At 36.6% G+C, this 22,153-nt stretch overlaps 1 long non-coding RNA gene across 1 annotated transcript in view; it reads left to right on the top strand.

Moving 5' to 3' along the window:
* Positions 1-431: 431 nt before the first annotated feature.
* The window catches only part of LOC120474758 (uncharacterized), a 179,903-nt gene continuing 158,181 nt past the window's right edge, over positions 432-22,153 (top strand). Inside the window, exon 1 of the long non-coding RNA XR_005621822.2 lies at positions 432-715. This is a non-coding gene — a long non-coding RNA (uncharacterized LOC120474758). The remainder of the gene's footprint in view (positions 716-22,153) is intronic.

Below are 22,153 nucleotides of genomic sequence, written 5' to 3'. Positions count from 1 at the left end.
ACAGTACAGTAAGTGACAGGTTGCCCTGCCCTCTTCTAAGTATAATTTATAAACATGTCCATTGTATCAAATTATTATTTTTTCAATGCAAGTACACAGTAGGCTACTTAAAGCCGCTTAATATAAAGTGGGACCAATATGATTAACCTTAAAGCTGTCTGGCATTGTAATATAGCCAAAGTTGCTATGTTTCCTGGTTGAGCTTTACCTGAGTGGATAAAATGACTCTATAGATATATTTAAATGATGTCTAGGTGACATAAATGGTATTATAAAAGTGCCGCAGTGCATTAGTTTTATCTGTTCAGGTTAGCGCTGCCGAAAACCCTGAAGGGAGCAGCCTGTGGGAGGCCTTGGCTGGACATCACGACTGGAAAATGTCCATGGCAGGAATTTTAGTAAGCTGCGCACGCACCGCTGCCGTATTGAAACAACAATGACTGACGTGAGAGCCAATGGGATTGTTAATGTGGCATATGAGACTGCTAGGAAGAAGCCATTGGGAGGTATTACACAAATCCAACACTTCTCCAGCCTTCTTTGCAAGTCTTCTGAGAGCATGAGAGCAGGAGCTCATATCAGAATGAATACAAATCATCTCAGCCATTTCTGTGCAAGGATAGTCAAATGAGTGGGAGATAAAGAGATAGAAGAGAAAAGACGAGAGAGGACGCCTGTAGGGGGGATCGGGACAGAAGAGGAAAGCAGGAATTAGGTGAGTGTTTGTTGAACAGTGTGTAGTCGGGGTGGAACATGTGCTACAACCGGGGATCAGCTCCCCTGAAGTGTCATTCAAAACCGGCATGCTGCCCGGAATACATAGAGAACTGGAGGATGGAGGTTTAGAAACTGAGATGTAGAGCAAACTGAATCCCTTTGGTTAATAAAACAGATCAGATCATTGGAGGAGACTGAAACTTGCCCACCCGTGATCACACATTAAGGGCCTCATCCACTCAATCTGCTCAATGCGGCGCCAGTTATCATTTTCACGTCCTGCGCCAAGTTGTTTAAATAACAAATGTGTTTGTGCCCATTTGTGCATCCATGGGTGTGCTGGTCTGAAAACTAGGTCTGTTCAGGCGCATTGTTAACGCATTGCTATTTAGAGGCAACTACAAATGGACTGCGCCAATGACCCACAAAAACCTGATCTAAAGTCAATGGCGTAGTTGTTATTTGAAGGGCGCATTAGTAATATGCGGGTCCACAACACGCGTACACTTTGCTTATTACACACACAGCAGCACACAAACATACCCAATATTAAAAATAAAAGGATTACAATGTAAAAGATTATCATTGTGTACATAAAGATATGGTGGAATCTGGTCTGTTTGCATGCTTCATTCAACCTCGCACACGAGCAGATCCGTTTCCTCGCTAGAGAAACGTTCAGTCTTTCCACTTGCAAATTCCTCCATGTAAATAGCAAATCTGCCATGGCGCGAATAACTGACTTTTAAAGCGAATGGAGGATGAGACTCTGATTGGTTTATTGCATGTTACGCCCTAAACACACCCGTTAAGAGAATAGGGACAACCCGTTTATACCATGTGCCGACCATTTGTCATCTTTAATAGATCATAACAGTGTATAGACCCCTATTTTTTTGCAACTGGGCTTTGTTTCGTTTGAAAACTTTTGCTGCTTTCTCCGGACAATTTCAGCAGTTCCCTGATGGCGGGTTTAGCTGGCATCTAAATCTCTTCACACACTACTACACACAACCGAGATGAGACTGTCAGTGGAAAGATGTTAGAACTGTGTTAAACGTATCTGACAAAGTGTGTTGTCTGAGTCAGATGATGTGCATTGATCTGAAACTCTAATTTCATCTCAATGGCAATGCAGGAATGTTTTAGGCCATGTATAACAGCATACTGCAGTTTAAACTGCTTTGTGCTATGTTTTTTTTTTAAATTTATATACTGTGTATATATATATATATATATATATATATATATATATATATATATATATATATATATACATATGTTATATGCTGTGTAGATGGCAGGATGGCATGCAGTATGTTTTAAAGCTAATTGGTGGCTAATTCTAATCAATGTTGGTCTGATCTGCTTACACCCCAGTGGCAGATAGGTTTAGGGGTGGGGTTAATTCTTACTTTTTTTTTTTCCTAAAATAAATTAACATTTTTCTATTTTTTACATTTATATTGTACAGATTCATACAAAATCATCAACTTGTAAAAAAAAAAAATCCAAGATGTAGGTGTCTTTGTTACAAATGTAAGTACACATTGATGGCCTAAGACACGAAACGAGCGGTTTGTGTGAGAAAATGATCCAAGTGATCTGAGGGCGCGGGCGCTTCGGTTTGTGTAAGCGCCGGAAGTGATCTGTCGCGCGTTTATGTCACTCATTGTTTACACAGAGATTTCAAAAGTGTTACCTTTCAATGTGACGATCTAAAAATATTTATATATATATCGAAATCATCTTTCATTGCGATTTCCTGTATAACGGACAACTTGATTTTTTTTTCCCGCAACCGCGCGAGAGATCACTTCCGGTGCAGACCAAAGCGCCTGCGCCCTCAGATCACTTGGATATACTGAATATATGGAATACTGTTCGTTTTCTCACACAAACCGCTCGTTTCGTGTCTTAAATGATGCCATCAATGTACTTACATATACGAGTCATTAAATCATGTTTAATTTGGACTTCTCTGTGCATGCTCTTTGAGGTGGTGACCATAGACCTGCATCATATGACTGACAGACAAGAACGGTTTGACCTAAAAATATCAAAATTGAAAATACTGCGGAAACACAGAAACACCTACATCTCGGATGCCCTTGAGGTAAGCTAAAACATTTAAAAAAATAATTTCAAAGTGAACTATCCCTTTAACATGCATTTGTTGGGATTAAACCACGGAATATGTAAACTCGCGCACATAAACACTCCCGAAATGCATACTCTTGAACACTAGTTTCCCATAAATTTGAAAGGCTAACACTTTTCAAAAACCATTGCATTATGAGAAGCCCATTAAGAGCTCCACAGAGCAAGCAATGGCAGGAGTCCACCTGTTGTAATTGCCACGACATTTGTCAGCTATAATGATTTCAGCAGGATTTAATTTGCTTCTCCAAAGAATTTCCCATTACGTCCAATGAGCTCGATTATAGCCACTTTAGTTTCTTTTATATTTGTTTTGTGAAAATTAAAATACTGCAAAACCACAGCATGGGATACATTACATCTGCAAGCAATATTTGGCATGCTCTGTCAATGATGCATGTGCATAATTTAGAATAATACAATCTAAATAAATAAATAAAAAAAAAAAGATTTGGAATGTCCTCCATCAAAGAACTGGAAATAATCCAAATTAAGTTTTTTTTTTAACGATTGGGTTTTTGGACAACTAGCCTCAATTACACTGATGACACTACTGTGTCATGAATCATTTTGAAAATGCTAAAATAAAATGCTCTGTTATGTAGGCTTAGATGGTAATAAAACGCTTGGAATGAAATTAAAAACAACCAGATTATTTTAGACAAAGTGTAAGCTTTTATGCTTTTAAAAGGGTACTTATAGACTTCTAATTTGTGCAATATTCCCATGTGATGCTTTAATGGATAATGGTGTAAAATGTTTTTGAATCAAAGCATCTTGATGAGACCTCTATACCCCTCTGAGTTCATGAATAATTCAGTTTACAACCTTGAATGCAAATGAAGGTGAAGTTTCCATTTCATTTAATGTTCCATCTGGATGGGTTTTTGTTATATTGCAGTTTTTACATGTCATTACCAATAACCTTCCAAGCTGTTATTGGAAATGTAATTCCATGCAAAATATTTGTCTAATTTTATCTAGCACATATCTTGATATTGTGATTATTTGGACTGCATGCAGACGATCAGACACAATTCTTCATCTCCTGTTGATAATGGTCAATTACCGAGTCAGACTCTCCTCTTGGATTGTTTAAACCCATCCGGCTGATGTCCAATTATTCTGTCAGCCAGAAAACCACTGTGAGGGGTCCATATCGCATTTAGAGCGGATTTGAAGGTTATTTGATTATCCCATCATATTAGACAGCACAGATTAAAATCATTTAGCAAGAATTCAGTTTCTTTCTTTCCCAATCTTTCTTTCAGTAGTAGTTCACTTAAAAAAAAAAAAAAAAAAAAAAAATTGCTGATAATTTACTCACCCCCATCTCATCCAAGATGTCCGTCTTTCTTTCTTCAGTGGAAAAGAAATTAAGGTTTTTGATAAGTTTAAAGCCATTTAAAAGCTCCAGTTTGCACTGAAACTGTCTTTTGGACCTTGAACTGTTTGGTTCCCAATGAAGTCCATTATATGGAGAAAAATAATGGAAATTTAATTTCTTTTCGACTGAAGAAAGAATGGCATGGATTTTGGGTGACATAGGAGTGAGTAAATTATCAGCAATTTTTTTTTTTTTTAAGTGAACTACTCCTTTAATTTGAGATTTCGTATTCCTAATTATTCCTTAATTTGTGAAAATACGGAATAAAAATGTCCATGGAACATTGGGAAAACCTTTGTTGTAACCAAATGCAAAAGCATTCCATGTGAATTGTCATGTCCGTGTTTTCATTGGAGACTTATTAAAGTATTGACAGAGAGGAAATATAATATGCACCGTTCAGTTCAGTGATAAAGCCATGATAAATCTACATAATTCTCATACTCAGCTAATATGGAATCAGTGATATAAGACTAGGTAATTATTTCTAGTTAAGCCAATATATAGTCATTTACCTTGTCATTGAGTTTGTGTTGTATTTAACAGAAACCCATTTGTCACTCTTGATACTCTGATTTATTCAAATAACCTGATTTATATCAGCATGAAGCATGTTTTTATTCAAGCAATAAAAAGGTGGTTTATTGTTATAAAGCTCATTTTAATCAAATGCACCTGTTAATGTTAATATATACGTAGTAGCAACCCGTGAGTCTCATTGTTTCATTGTTCTGAATGAATCAACGTTTTTGAACAAATCGATTGAGTGAATAATTCAATGATGTTTGGAAAACCACATGTTCCTGTCTTTGGGTGTTGATGGTGAACCAGGTTAAAAAATCATTATTTTAGATTTCTATCTGGTATCTGCAGGGACCTGACATATCACCTGACCTTTTGTCCCCTACTGACCAAACTCCCAGTTTGTGACATAACACACTACAGCTGGAGTGTGTGAGCAGCATATTAATCAAGAAACCCAAACTAGCAGCCCATCCATCACAGCATGACAAATAACAGAGGAGAGAGAGCACACAGGATCACAGTAGTGAGACACAATCAGATGCTCTCCAGCACACACACACACACATATATAAATATGAACAGCTTTCCATTTATTTATCTTAATCATTTTAACTATCAATGTCTGTTAACAATACGCAATTTTACATTGACATGTTTTTAATGGGTGCCCAATTATAAAGAACTGTAGTGCTTAACCATAGCTATTTATAAACAAATTATTAAAATGAGATATTTAAGGAAATTAAGCTTATTATCACAGTTAGGATTTTAGGGAAGCATTTCGAGTTTACCTGTAAATAACGATTATTGTAATCCACATGCACTTACATACAGCAGGGCCGGCGTTTGCTTATATTTGTTATACACACTATCCAAAACAATGAATAAGTCAAGCATAACCTGCAGCTCATGCTGGTGAAATTATAGCTGCCCACTAGATGCATGTCAGATTTAAAAGGCACTTTACTGCAGACAGCAGAAACGGAGCTGACAGGTGCTAAAGAGATGGAAATAGCATCTAAAAGAAAAGTTATATTAATGCATGGCTACATATTTGTTTTCCTCCATTGTTTATCCTCTTATTTTCATGTGTTTTGCTTTTGTGTAATCCAGAAAATGGTTATTACATTGGTGACAGGCTGATGTGACAACGTGGCTTTGGAGAGTCATCATGCTGGACCAGGGCCAGAAAATTGTAATACGATTGATATCCAACAAACACTGCTGGGATATGCAGTTGAAGCTCAATGCTGACATTTCAATGTCTTATAGGCAAAAATGGGTGTTTTGGTTAATTTTTTGTAATATACCAACGCTATCTCACGACCAATTTGTACGATTTGTCTAAACCCATGTGATGGGTAGGTTTAGGGGCGGGGTCAGGGGTAGGTCATTCGTACGAATTCTTACGAATGGGCCAACTCGATAATTATGCAGACTGATCTCATGAAATTGCTTGTGTATGACCCGCCAATTCGTATTTCCATTTTTGGCGCGCTATCAACACGCATAATCGCTTTTCAGTGTGTTTATGAACGTTGTTGACTTAACGTTACATTACTGTATATATAAATATATGACCTGCCATACTGGGGTTAATAGCATTTATGAGTCTTCCCCTACCATCCTTGGAAAAAATATCGCTCCCCAGATGTAGATCTACATTTTGCTTCGTTTTGCTCGGACATTTAACGGCGTGTACGTACACGCGGAATCACTCGGACATTAATGGCGTATAGACATGCACGCAGATAGCTCAAAATGCATATAGATAACACAACACTTGACTTGAAAGTGGCGTGTATGGTTACGCAAAAGTCATGTTATCATGTTGAATTATGTATTAGCCACCTCGTAAAATTCGTACAAATTGCCGTAAGATTGGTTTGAATATACTAGTGCTTTAGAGGTATTTTATTTTATTAAAAAAAAAAACGTTCTGCTGACCATTTGGTGTCCCTGATAAGCTGATATGCTCCTTTTAAAGTCGGCGTGAAACGGAAGTTGAGATTTTAATTTGTTCCGTATCGTGACATATATCCGAGTGAAACGGCATCTGAAATTAGAAAAAAATGTAGGGCAGGGCTTGATATTATTCTTTGGGAATTGATTGGAACATTGGAGGTTGGGCATTGGAAACAAAATGGAGGCAGATTTGAATGTGATTCTCTGAGAGGCGGAGCATCGATAGCCACACCCTCATCGGATCTGGCCGCACCCTTTCGCCATTCCACGTGACCGAAATAGAAGAGAGGTCGTATCGATGGGGGAGGGAAGGGTAATGTATTTGATTAAAGATTATAAGGGTAGATTAATTTTTTAAAAAATAATGAAGTGCACAAATAAATCATTTATAATAAACACTACAATATTACATTTTAAAAAGAAGATTTATCAAATTTGATTTCATGCCGACTTTAATATCCATGACTGTGGCATGTGGAAGAGAATTTCCCTAAAAATAAACGTCCTCTACAGTGGACAAAAAATGAATTGCTGTTCCCAAGTGAATCAATCAAAGTTCACTCAAGAGTTGTAATCGATACGTATTTATGATTTTAATATAAGGAGCTTCAGTGGAAAGCAGTGACTGTTTACCTACAACTCATGAACGGTCTAGTTTTCTCCACCTCAGAGGATGTTGGTAATAAACAGCGCCAGCTTGTGTGGCGTAAATTCACATTCAAGTGATTCTGTTCATTTGGATAAATGAAGGTTTGAGCGCATGTGGTGGTATTTGAATAACCAGTCCACTGGTTTTATGAACCTCATTACACAACGCTGTTTAGGTTTTACTGTTTCCCATTGCATAGAAATATTGTCAATTTGAAAATGTGCAAATCTGTGCCAGTGTTATTGCTTTCAAAGGGATTTGATCCTTTGCTATCAGTTTCATTTTCTACAAGAATACACTCCAAGCTAATAAAAGAGTCTTCACTTCAAGGTAATAACAGTGTTTTCCGAGGCGCTGTCCATGGATTTATTGACAAAGGGACAACACGCTGGTTCAATACCCCTGCTCTTGTATGCTGAGCATCATGGGAAATAAGCTGCACAAACCAACTTCAAAATTTCAGATCTTTTTCTGCAAAGCATTATTTTGAGCATCAGCACTGTCATTTATTTTGCATGTAACCATTGCAATGTTGTGGGTTTGTATGAATCAAATTGCAGGCAACATTTTGAATCTTCCCGTAAATCATTTCCCACTATAATAGTGATAGAGATACAAGTAATTAGTAGTCTAAAACAGTGAGCCTTAAGTTTTTTCAACCTAATGTCCATTTGTTAACCACATGGGAAGAGAGCAACAGCTGGGCTGAGACAAGCACTGAAAAGAACCTTTCAAGGCCAAACAGATTGCCAGCCGATCAATAATTACATCTTGTACAAACAATGAGCCCAGTAATCTGAGAAGCCGAGCTGCATCAATAACAAAGAGGAGAAATTAAAAAGCAGAACCTGTTGTGTAGATAGGGGATGTTCAAAACCAGTAAACAAAACACATTGTGTGACATTTCAGAACAGCTTTGGAAAGTTCACTTTGGGTGCCAAAAGAGTGCAGGCACAACATATCCCCGAGTAAAAACATGTCGGTTCACCCGCAGCTCAAATACGATAAATGTCCTTATGTAAAGCTCATGTTGCTCAGTGGTTCATGTAGGTTGTCTACAAACCAGAAGGTTGGTGGTTCAATCCCCGGTTCCACCTGACCAAGTGTCGAGGTGTCCATGAGCAAGTCATCTAACCCCGCCTTATGTGTCTGACACCGCCGTCAGTGTGTGAATGAGTGTATGAATGGGTGAATGTGAGGCAAAATGCAAAGCATTTTGGGCCATTGGGTCTGTGAAAGCGCTATATAAATGCAGTCCATTTACTTGTTAGCAAAGTAAAAGCTTTTCAATCACTTTTCACGGTGGTGCAAGAAACATTATCACTTACATATCATTTATCAGTTACATCTTTGCCTGATGTTCCCTGGTTTGTCTTGCAGCCAATGTCACCACAACCACCAGTACGAAAAACAGTACGATCTATTAAAGAGAGATGAGTTTATTACAACCTGAATGGAGATATTCTGCTGGAGGGCTTGTCTCTTTTGGCTTATTTATCTGGGCATCTGCACAGATCAGATTAGTTTAAATAACATTTGCCGCAGGCGGTATGAGAGTGCAAATATGTTAATGCACCAGCAAGAGCAAATTGTCCTTCTAAGCAAACCAGAGATGGAATTACAATTCAACTTGTCAGATTGGATTGGAGGACCATATCATGCACTATGGTTTCATCGGTTATTGAACTTTTAGCGATGAGATGTAATCCACACTGAAATTTAAATTAAATATTTGATTCAGACCAATTGTCTGCAGCGTGACTGCCACAGAGAAAACGTGAACTAACTGTTCATAACATTTTCAAAGGCATGCAAGTAAACAGAGCAATTCCCATCACTAATGTGCACAGGACAAAAATGTAAAGTGTTGGCTCCCTCTTCACCACACACACACACACACACACACACACACATATATATATATATATATATATATATATATATATATATATATATATATATATACACACACTCTTAGAGGAAAAGGTTCTATATAGAACCTTAAAAGGTTTTATCAGCTCTTTGTATTTCGAACCCCTAAAAGGTTCTATACACTCTTAAAAAAAGGGTTCCTCTGGGTTCTATATAGAACCCTGGGGTTCGGTACTTGGCCAATAGAACCTTTTACCAAAAACATGGTTCTATATAGAACCATTTTGGAGTTCCATATATGAAGCGGGGGAACCATTTCTTCTAAGAGTATATATATATATATATATATATATATATATATATATATACATTCTAATCTGTTTTAAAAAAAATAATTTTTGCTTGATCAAATTTCTCAAATTTAAAATGTGCTGAAGCAACTTAATTATGTAACTTTTGTCAAAAATGAATATGATTATGTTTAAATCAACTTAAATTTGTAAAATGAAAGTTTATTTTGTGTTGGGACTACATTAATCAGTTTTCTTGACATAACAGACTGGACCGGGAATCTGTTCAAGTAAAGTGAAGTGAAGTGAAGCGAAGTGATGTAAAAGCCAACTATGGGAACCCATACTCAGAATTAGTCCTCTTAACCCATCCATACACATTAGGAGCAGTGAGTAGTGAAAACAAACACATTGCAAACTGTGGACATGCACACACCGAGCAGTAGGCAACCATTCACTGTGGCACCCGGTTCCCAGCATGCTTTGCATGGGTCTGCATAGGGTAGTGAATTTTGAAATGAACTGTGTTTTTCAGTCAATGAGCAAAAAACTGTCCTAATTTCCAATACTGAGACCAGTCTATTCTTACTTGCTCGCTGTATACGTTGTATATAATAATAAACAAAACTGTAGCATACTAACATGGCATACTAAGATCTGTCTGTGCTCAAGGACAATGAAAGACGTTTCCATTAGCACAGATCCGAGGGAAGGGTCAGTACGCAGATGGCTAAGAGCTCGATTAGAGATTCCCAGCTGGATCACATGCTTATATTTCTCTTGAATCTAGAGAAACAAAGCAAATACATGATTCATTGAAACCATCACATCCCGTAGTGATACATTAATATCCATATTGAATAGGCTGATATAACAACCCAGAAAACAAATTTAGGTTCTGGGAACGTTCTGGGAACATTAGTTTTTGGTTCCCAGAACTTTCCCTTAAGGTTAAGGAAACGTTCCTGGAACTTTCTCCTTACACTATAAAAATGGAACCTAAAATTAACCTACATGGAACATTCCTATAACAGACAGCCGCATTTGACACTGTAGACCATGCCACACTCCTATCGCGCTTAGAGCATTGCGCGGGCATTAAGGGTACTGCCCTGCAATGGTTTAAATCGTTTTTATCTAACAGAAGTTTCTCGGTTCAGCTTGGTGACCACTCTTCTTCAACATTGTCACTAAATTACGGCCTGCCCCAGGGTGCAATTTTAAGCCCTGTTTTATTCTCACTCTATATGCTTCCGCTCGGGGCCATTTTTAGGAAACACAATGTGGCCTTTCACTGCTTTGCAGACGATGTTCAAGTCTACCTCCCATTGAACTTAAACGACCTTACTGCGATTAAAACTTTACAGAACTGTCTTGAGGAGGTGGTATTATGGTTGGACTCAAATTTTTTAAGTCTTAATAAAAACAAAACCGAAATTGTAGTCTTTGGGAAACCAAACTGTCTGCAGGGCTGGGACAGTGCTATCGGCCCACTGGATACATTCTCTCGCTCAAGCACAAAAAATTTAGGAGTGATTCTTGATTGTAGTTTTAAATTTGACAAACAGGTCAGTGCAGTGGTAAAGAGTAGCTTTTATCATTTAAGACTTTTAAGTAAAATCAAGCCCTATCTCCCCAAGAAAGACCTAGAGAGAGCAGTCCATGCCTTCGTGACATCGCGGCTGGACTACTGTAATTCCTTGTACTGCGGACTCGAACAGCGCTCTCTCCGCCGCCTCCAAGGGGTACAGAATGCGGCTGCTCGGTTTCTGACAGGGAAAAGAAAGAGGGACCAAATTACCCCTGTACTGGCCTCATTACACTGGCTCCCTGTATCTTTTAGAGTGCAGTTTAAAATTTTATTAATAGTTTTTAAATGTTTAACTAATACTGCACCACCTTATCTTTCCGATATGCTGTACTCTTACACCCCCGCCAGAGCATTAAGGTCAGCGGATCAGCTCCTTTTGACTGTCCCGAAAACTAGGCTCATCACCCGCGGGGACAGAGCGTTTTCAGTGGTAGGACCACGGCTCTGGAATAGCCTACCTATCTCCGTTAGATCCGCAGAATCTGTTGAGCAATTTAAAAGCAGTCTAAAAACACACCTGTTTTCCATAGCGTTCAACACTGTTTAAGCAGGTTACTTTGGCCGTTCTACTATGTTTTATTTTCTATTACGTAATGATCCATTGTATTTTATTATTTTGAGATTGTTTTTGATTTTTGATTTTATATGTACAGCACTTTGGTCAGCGGAAGCTGTTTTTAAATGTGCTTTATAAATAAACATGACATGACATGACATGACAACGTTCTTGTTTGGTTCCCAAAAAAATAACCTCATGGGACCATTCGGGGAACATTCTGTGTTTGCTGGGCACTTTATGAGATTGTTATCAAGTTATCTCAACAATTACTTTGATAATTACAAAATGAAAGTGAAGACATGAGTCCTACAAGATCTGCCCTGCCTGACAAACTTGCAGGTAGACACAATAAAAGATTGATTGATTCTTTCTAAAATCTTCAGAAAGGTTACTGCAAAGTTTCCTTTATTAAAAACCTGCTTCTTTTGGTGCTTTTTTTATGGAACACACAACTGTGTATTACAGAGTTGACCTTTTACAAAGCGAACACCTGAGGGTTTATATAGTATGTGTTAAAGGTTTGTAATCAGTGTGTGTGTGTGTGTTCCATCTCATTTTATTACTGTGCACTTTAGTGCTAAAGTTTAAAAATAAAAAATGTGATACACCAAGAAAATGCAAACCTTGCATTTTCTATCACTTAAGAAAAATAGTGCACACGTTTTATTATTATTATTTTTTTTTATATTTTTTATGGCGCTTTTGGAGCTCGATACCATGGATCCCATTATCTTTCATTATACTGGCTTGCTTTTTTGTGTTCTGCAGAAGAAAGCAAGACATACACAGAGTTTGAACATCACAAGGGTGAGTAAATCATGACACATTTTGTGGGTGAACTATTCCTTTTAAAAGAGCAGGAAGATTTAGAGCTCTTGCCAACGCAATAAAAACCACTGTGAGTATTTAGCCAAGACGTCATGTTCGACTGTGCACATCATGAAAATGTACAGTACGGTGTTTGTTAAAAATTAATTATTTATATAGTGCAACATATATACAAATTGCTGAGAGACACATTTCTTCATAGTCCCCAAAGCAAGTCAGCATTCTGCTCTGTTTCTGTTTCTGTTTTTTTATCCCCTTTCCTTTGGCTGAAGATCATGTCGCGTTGCACCTGCATTGCTCGTTTGGTTCTTTACCGTGACAGGGAACATCTGTGAGGCTCAGACTGTCCCTTTAGAAGCTTGTGGGTTGTCTTTGCTAACTGCATGCCTGTGGCAATCAAATAGTAAATAGTTTATTTTGTTGCTGCTGAAGGTTTATGCTGCAGGCAATTTGTAATTAAAGTGAAGAGCTCAGAATGAATCACCCTGATCTGAAGCCGAGACTGACACGAAGCAGGAGAAACACGCCACGTCGTCTCCAAACATCTTATCAGCACGCTCCGTCTCTCTGTTCACACGCTGAACGCATCAAAGGGATTGTGTGTATATTCATATTGGCTTGTGTGGGTGAGAGTAATTATGTTCTGCTGGACGAAATGGGGCTTTGTACACGAGATCTAGCAGCTGTGGTCTTTCAAAACCTGATTTGAAAGATGCCCGCATTGTTTGTTCCCAAAATCTGGAGTCAGAAATGTTTGCCTCCCAGAGTTGCTTGAAGCTGAAGTGTGTCTCCGGCACTGCATAATGAGTTTTCCCAAACTTTTTGCCATTGTTTAGCCAAAAAGATTTCATCCCAATGCCAATGTAGTCGTGATGTTGACTCAACTACAATAGGACTTTTCACCCATGAAATATATTTAACACTAGGTCATTCTTAACCCAGGGTTAACGTGCTTATTTGCATATTTGCGTCATCACTGATTGGACGGATGCAGCATGAGACCTGTTTACATGAAGGCTCTAGCATTGTGTCCTCATATTATGGCAACTGCAATATTACGTTTTTCCAGAATGCAGTTTTCAGACTATAAATGTAAGAATGAAATGGTCTCTTACTCCAATTGTCACGTTTTCTGTCGCCATTTGACATTTTTTTCCATTGACATTGTTTCACTCTGTATGCATTTTGCAACTCAATGCAAGGTTAATGGCACAAAAGTGGTGCCAACCCTGCTCTAACCCCGGGTAAAATGGTGTGCCGACCCCTCTTCTAACATTCCTTTATCCGGGTTTAAAAGCGGAGCTTAGCACGACGATAACCCAGTGTATGCTCATTGTGAAAAGCCATTTTGCATATTAAACTGGTATAAAAGGAAGTTTTTAACATGACAAAAAACACACTTCAGCTTTAAAACATGTAGAATGAAACCACTTTAAGGTTCAAACATCAAAGTGCTAATATGGACAAACGAACTTCACGGAATATTGTGAGAAGGAAGCTAATTCCCTCATCTCTGATTACATTTCCACTTGTTCCCAATGTAATATTAAACAGCAGTCTCCTCACAAACAAGCCGTCCACACTACAAACAAACAAACTTCACAAGTGTCTCTTTTTGATCTACTTGCGAGTGCCAATTTAAAACTCTTTTGTCCCGAACACTATAGTAAACATTGCCACTCAAGCAGCGAAAAACAAGGTTGAATATGTTGGTAATGTTCTCTTTAATGGTTGTTGTTTTGATGTGGAATTGCACATTCTGCACAGATTTTTGATATGTTTACTTATTTTCGTAAATCCAACAATTCAATCATAAATCAGCACAATTCAATCCTGGAGAATTCCCCTCTTTGTAAAAAGTAGAGCACATTTAACAGGAACTAGTCAGTAACCTCAGGAAATAGCCTATCATTCAGTGAGTCTCATCATTTCTGTTATCTGTCCCGCCCTGTTTATAATGAAGATAGTGATTTGGGCAAGCCAGTGTAAAACCGGTGCCAACGATCTGCTTTTTCTTGAGCAGGTAATTAGGAAGTGCTATTTAGTTCTCTCTTCTAGTAATCAGTCTAGCTGGGCTGACTGCCATTAGTCCAAACCCGGTCCTGCTCCACAGTTAAAGATGAGAGAACAGGAACATTAATCGCCTAGACTGAAGCATCATGCATCGTCCAGGGGACATACCTGAAGACTGGGGAGAAAAAATTAACCTTGTTTGGGAGTTTTATACTCAACTTTGCATTGTGAACTTTCTAAAACATCATACGAGCAGTGTTTTAGTGTTCAGGTATTTAACAATATCTGGATTCAGTAACATTGCAAATCGGATTGCTTTCGAATTTCATGAGTGTGAGGTCGAATTTGAATGGTGGGAACTGAAAATTTGAAAAAAAAAATCATAAAATTTAGTCATTCAACAGGAACTTTATTAGACCAACAGGATGGATAAATTACATTGGATTAAGATTTATAACGCGTAAATAAGTTTATTACATCTTTTACATGAATATTAAGCTGCATTTTTTTTTCAACATTGATAATAATAAGAAATCAGCATATTAGAATGTTTTTTTGGAGGATCATGTGCCACTGAAGAGTAATGATGCTGAAAATTCAGCTTTGCATCACAGGAATAAATTACTTTTTACATATATTAAAATAGAAAACAGGTATTTTAGATTATAATAATATTTAAGAATATTATTGTATATTTTTAGTATATTTTTATCAAAGAAATACAACCTTGGTGAGAATGGAGACCTCTTTCAAAAACATTTAAAATCTCTCTCTATATATAACGTCATATATATAAAACGTTTGGAATCTCAATTTAAATGAATGCATTCTGAATTAATTTTTGAATAATGCACAGCCTTGCTTCATTTCCGTGGTGTACATATCACTGTCTTTTTTATTTAATTTTAAAATCACACTTGAAAGTGCTTCAAACTTTACAGCTTTGTCATAATAACCTCCTGTCCCCAAAGTAAAAGCTCTATTCTTGTAGTGACCTTTTGCTCTAAGACACGGAGCAAGTGATGGAACATTTCCCATAATTCCCCCACAGCTGCTGAACTGGACTTGGCACAATCTGTTACAATTGAAAGTGGCCAGTGAACCCAAGAGCACAGAGCTGAACAAGGTTACGACGCTTAGAAGACAGACAAATATTTTATTATCTTTTGTCAACCTCAGAGGTGTTATTTAAGCAATATCACATGAGTAAGAGTACTGTTTGTTTACTGAATGTCAGCACAGCGGTGATTTAGCCATAAGCACAACATCACTGGTAAACAGTTCAATAAAAAATATGTTAACACTGAGTAAATTGCGTTTCAGACAAAATTTGTCCAGTTCACGTTTATAATCAACGTAAAAAAAAAAAAAATTCCGCTTCTTACTCAAAGCTTGGGTGAGCGAATAATCAACCCGATCTCACGACCAAGTCGTACGAATTCGACGAATGATTAAAAAGTGGCTAATTCGTAACAATTCATACGACCTCACTCGTACGAATTAATACGATTTTGCTAAATCGTACATATTTTACGAATTGGCCAATTCGTATGAATTCGTACAAATGACCTACCCCTTACCCCGCCCCTAAACCTAAATCACGTGGGTTTAGGCAAATCGTACGAATTAGTACGAGTGAGGTCGTACGAATTAGTACGAATTAGCCACTTTTTAATCATGCGTCGAATTCGTACGAATTGGTCGTGAGATAGTGTTGGAATAATTCAATGACTCAGCCATATAGACAGCCATTTGTATTGTTCCTGAATGCATCAGTGTGTTTGAACAAATTGGTTTGAATGAATGGCTCACTCATTAAGAGTGTCACTTGTCTCCTTCTACTGGTGTATCTATGTAACTTGCAGTCAATGGAAAAATCCCAACCCGATCTCACGACCAAATCGTACGAATTCGACGAATGATTAAAAAGTGGCTAATTCGTAACAATTCATACAACCTCACTCGTACGATTTTGCTAAATCGTACATATTTTATGAATTGGCTAATTCGTATGAATTCGTAATTTGAAAAGAGCTGCATATGGGTTTGGACATCATAAGGGTGATAATTAATAATGACAGAATTTTCACTTCTACAGTATGTAACATATTCCTTTAAACACCCTTTCTTGATCCGTTGGATGAGAGTATGAGTATTCTGCCATGTTTGAAATGACAGGGGACGAAAGCAGTGAGGACAGAAGGGCCCTCAAGGCATCAGGTTGATATCTTAATATATGCCGAATGATTCTGTCTGATTAAAAACTGAAATTCTGATTTAATGTCATACTATACTACAACAGCACATTATCTGAGGTCATTTTAACAACATTATAATGTGTTTCTAGTCTCTCCAATTCAAAGGATCTTACTCTAATTTTCCCCCTCAACAAATACAGTTTTGCATGCATGCATGACCTTCTGGTGTCTTGTGTCGTTGGAACAAAGTAACATTTTATCTTCCACGCTGTCTAGCTGTAGATTTGTATGAATCAATACTAATGATGAAATCCCTTGGTGGTGCCAATATTTTTTTTTTCCAATGGTGAATAATCGCTTGTCATCTATAAGTGATTTGAAAGATGAGATGAGAACATAATGACACCGAGCATAAGCGGTTATAAGGTTATTTTTCTTTCGTGCATGTAAATCAAGTAGGCAGCGTTGGTTGTTAGACATTGATTCAGCCATTAGTAGATTCAAAACATCAATTCACTCGGATAAAACATGCTGCAGTGTGAGAAAACAAGGCAATAAGGAGGCATTGCATATGCAGAATGTGGGGACATTGTATTCACTGTGTGTTGAAGGACTGTGCTGTTACTGCGGATGTAAACATGCTCTCTTTTTTAGAGCTATATCATGGTAAACATGATTTTTCTAGCTCTTTTGAAATGTGCTTTATAAATAAGAAATGTACATAAGGATGTCAATCGAATACATTTTTTGAATTCATTCAAATACCGTAGCTTGTTTATGCCATGGAAAAAAACCGTATAACCTTGTGAGAAATAATCTTAGATATGAACAATATAGATACAAACTCACTATTGTGAGTTATAAAGTTCAAATTGTGAGATAGAAATGTCACAATTACGTGACGGAAACAAGCTTATAATCACCTACCTTGACTAGTACTAAATGTTGACTTGAGGTAGTTCTGATAATTGCATATTACTAAAGCTGCAGCTTTTATGTATTCAGTGCTGTGTCTAAATATGTAGCAATCCCATGATTCTCTTTGGTCAGCTAATCTCTTTAGTGTGTATTAGTCAAAGCCCTTTAATAATTAGTTATGCCCCCTTATACGACGCGTTTTCTCTGCCCGAGGCTGAGATGTTGGCGCTGTTGAGTTTGATGCCAAGAAACTATCTGTCTGTCAGAAGTGCCTCAGCATGGAGAAATGACAAACTCATTGAAGAGCGAATGAGGAGACCTGTCAAGTGTCAAACCTGTTTGATGTTGTACATCTCCCATCCAGAGTAGGAGAATCACAACATGGGGTGCAAGAAACATCAAGGGTAAAAGAGGAGAAACATAGAGTAGACAGAGGATCATGACGGTCAGATCTCATGAAAGCACTGAATAAATATTTCACCCGAAAGTGAACATTTTCTCACCCTTGTGTCAATCCAAAGCCATTTTTTTTCTCGAAAACAAAATGATTTTTTAATGCACTGATATAATTTGCAATACAGTTAATAGTTACCAGAGCTTTTAAACTACAAAACGCACAAATAATCACCATAAAACTATTATAGAAGTGCTCCATACAAGTCTTGAGAGGTCATTTGATTGCTTAGTGTCTGGGGAAAGATTAGTGATGTCGTTATTCACTAACAATTCAGCTTAGCTCTTCTAGGTGCAATCATTACATAGCAATGGCCAATATGGGAATGAATCATTCCTATCAGTTAGTTCTTTTTAAATGAACATAATATATGTGGGTGCACTGTGTATAATTATTTTGTATACACTCTTTTAGAAAAAAGGTACAAAAGCTGTCACTGGGGCTGTACCTTTTCAAAAGGTACACTTTTGTACCTAAAGGGTGCATATTGGTACCATAGTGGTAAATATTAGCACCTAAAATGTACATATTAGTACCTAAAATGTACATATCAACACTTAAAATGTACATATTAGCACCTAAAATGTACATCAACACTTAAAATGTACATATTAGCACCTAAAATGTACATATTAGCACTTCAAATGTACATATCAACACTTAAAATGTACATATTAGCATCTAAAATGTACATATTAGCACCTGAAATGTACATATTAGCAACTGAAATGGACAAAAGTTTACCTTTTGAAAAGGTGCAGCCCCAGTGACAGCTTTATACCTTTTTCTCAGAGTGTATATATAAATACACACATGTGCATGTATATTTAAGAAAAAAAATATTTTTTATTTATAAAATAAAAAATATTTATATTTATATACAAATCTATATGCAGTATATACATGGAAATATTTCTTAAATATATACAAGCATGTGTGTGTATTCATGTATATAAAATGATTATACACAGTGCACCCACATATATTATGTAAACACAAACTTTTATTTTGGATGCGATTAATTGCAATTAATCGTTTGACAGCCCTATAATATATATATATATATATATATATATATATATATATATATATATACAGTATATATATATGATGCTTTCACATCCTTTCTAAAGCTTGCAAGTTTCAGTCACCATTTATTGTAATTACATAGAGAGAGATACAAAACCTGATATTTTGTGTTTGGAAAGACATGCAGGTGACAATAGTTTCATTTTTCTCAGAACTATTCCTTTTAATGTTGTATATTTTCACCTAAAGAAAAAAAAAAGTATCGATTTTTTTTTTTTTTTTTTTTTTCTTATGTGATGCGAATAATTTCCATCTCACTAAGGTTTGACAGTCTGGATTTCCTGACAAAAAAAGCTCTTGGCACATATTGTGTGAGACATCATTTTTTGGTCGTAGCATGTTTTCTTCCCTGAATGATGTATGTATCCTAGATCATTGCAGGCTGATTTAAATTCCCAGCTTCCTTCCTCTTTGGATTCATTTCCATATTTCTCCTGCAGGGCCCCATATTGAAATCTGCCAAGCATTCTCTGAAGCAGTCTAGCTGAAAAAGGCTTAATTATTTTCTGCACCATTCTGTCCAGAACCTTGCAGTCTGCATCCAGCAGTCATATTTCCAACCATCCTAGTTTTTCATAAGCTTTTTCATCTGCGTTCAAAAACAGCCTCGTATAAATTCGCACCTGATTAGAAATGTATAAAGCATGGATTAGCAGCTTCATAGTATGAAAACTCATATTTAAAAGCAGACTTTGCTTTTGGAATAGCTTGTGAAATCAAATAAATGGAAGTTGTTGTATGATACATTCAGTACAGCTGCATTAGGATATTATTTAGTATGATTTTTGCAAGTTAGTCTTTACAAATAATAATAATAATAATAATAATAATAAAAACACTTATAGATGTCTTAAACATTTATATCACTATTGGATGGCTTTCATTCTCTCACCCTGGTTTTATGAAAATGTTTTCTGCTGATTAAAGCTGTATGAATATGCAGTATATGTTTGCCTTTGGCGGTGGGCTTTCAAAACCTGCATTTGTCTATTCTGACTGACCATGCCTTCAGGTAATTAATATTGAATCTCTCTGCCACAAAGGAAATGCATTTTACTTTATGATTCTGACATGAATATGCTATGAATTTACATTCAGCTGGTTCCTCAAACTATCAATCTTCGAATGTCAAATCTAAACAAGACTGATGCAGCTCTGTTTAGTTCTCTAAACTTTCTGAGTTAAATGAAGTCAGAAAGATTGCTTGCCAATGAGATGTGTGAATGTTATTCACTTTGAACGCTTTCGTTTTTTAAACATTTTCAATAGCCCTTAGCCACAGCAATGTATTTCAGCCAACTATGAAATTATGCCACTATTAATTTTCCTTGTATAAGAGCTTCATGAAGATTTCCACACAACTAATGACAGGAGCTTGTCAGTGCCAGTCTTCTCAGAATCTGCAGCATAAACAGGGCATACTAGTGCTCATTATACTCTTAATTGACTATTTTCAAATGCTTTTTCTCAGCAATAAATCTGACTCACTGCTTTCACTAATGTGGCCGTGAAGGGAAAGAGGTGCAGACAGACACATGGCTAATTTAAACCGAGTTACCTGATTATAAAACAATTGCTTTACATTTTAGTTTTACAGTTGGTTGTTATTTTGTTTTAAAGGCCTACAATTGCATCATATTTCATGAATACTTATTAAATTCAATTTATAAAGTTCTTACAATTTAACATTAAAAAACTTGTGTTAAGTTGAAGGACTTGTGTCATGTTGCTTAAGAAGAGTGGCCACTTACAAGTATGTGTTCAAGTACTTGAATTTTGATGCAATAGTTATGTGACATCTGATTGAATCCCATGCAGGTGCCTCATTCAATATTCACAATCCCAGCCCCTTGCCACGATCAAAGAGCGCTATAAATAATAACCTGCAGCAATGGGATATATATGCTTTTCCAATTTGTTCAGTTTACCTTCTAGTGGAACTCGAACAAGTCAATGTAGGAGAAGTCATGGTTGAAGTGAATATTTGATAGAGTGTTACAGAAGAAACTTCCACACAAATTCAGAATGCTTGTGAAGTTCTGTTTGAAGAACCTGTTTGCATAAGGAAATACTGTACCCCTGGAAGTGGCAATGAACAGTACTGTTTACATTGAAAATGTTCTGTATGAGTGGCTTAGTTGAATATTATTGGATTGCTCGCTCCTGTCTGCCAACGCATTCTCATCCTATGGTGTCATATAGGTGACACTTTTGACATTGTGTCTAAATCCAACGCACATGGCACCCTTTAACGTCAATATAACACGCTTTGGTTATGGGTCGGTTTAGGTATAGGGTTAGACCACACTCTTAGAAAAAAGGGTTCTATATATGAAGCATGGGGTTCTTTACTCGACTCCAAAGAACCTTTTATACTAAAAAAAAAAGGGTAACACTTTACAATAAGGTTCATTAGTTAACATTAATAAATGCATTAACTAACATGAACTAACGATGAGCCATGCATTAATTACAGTGTTTATTAATCTTTGTTAATGTTAGTTAATACAAATACAGCTGTTCATTGTGCGTTCATGTTAGTTCACAGTCCATTAACTAATGTTAACTAATACAACCTTTTTTAATAACGTATTAGTAAATGTTGGAATTAATATTAACTAAGATTAATAAATGCTGAAGAAGTATTGTTCACATATTGTACATGTTAACTAATGTAGTTAACTAATGTTAACTAATGAACCTTATTGTAAAGTGTTGCCAAAAAAGGTTCTATAATGACAAGAAAGAACCCGTTTGGCACAAATGTTCTTTATAGGCTACTATTCATTCATATATTACATTATTCTGCAACATTTTGTAGTTGTAATTAAATTATTGTTTATTAAACTGTTGTAGTAACTTAATATCGCATTTTAATCATGCTGATTTTCGGAGGAGAAAAACTGAAATGGCACTCTTCGTGTGATATTGATTAACT

Source organism: Pimephales promelas, chromosome 17 (genome assembly GCF_988280905.1).
Source record: "Pimephales promelas chromosome 17, fPimPro1.hap1.1, whole genome shotgun sequence".
Lineage (NCBI taxonomy): Eukaryota > Metazoa > Chordata > Actinopteri > Cypriniformes > Leuciscidae > Pimephales > Pimephales promelas.
This window is presented reverse-complemented; position numbering and strand designations above follow the sequence as displayed.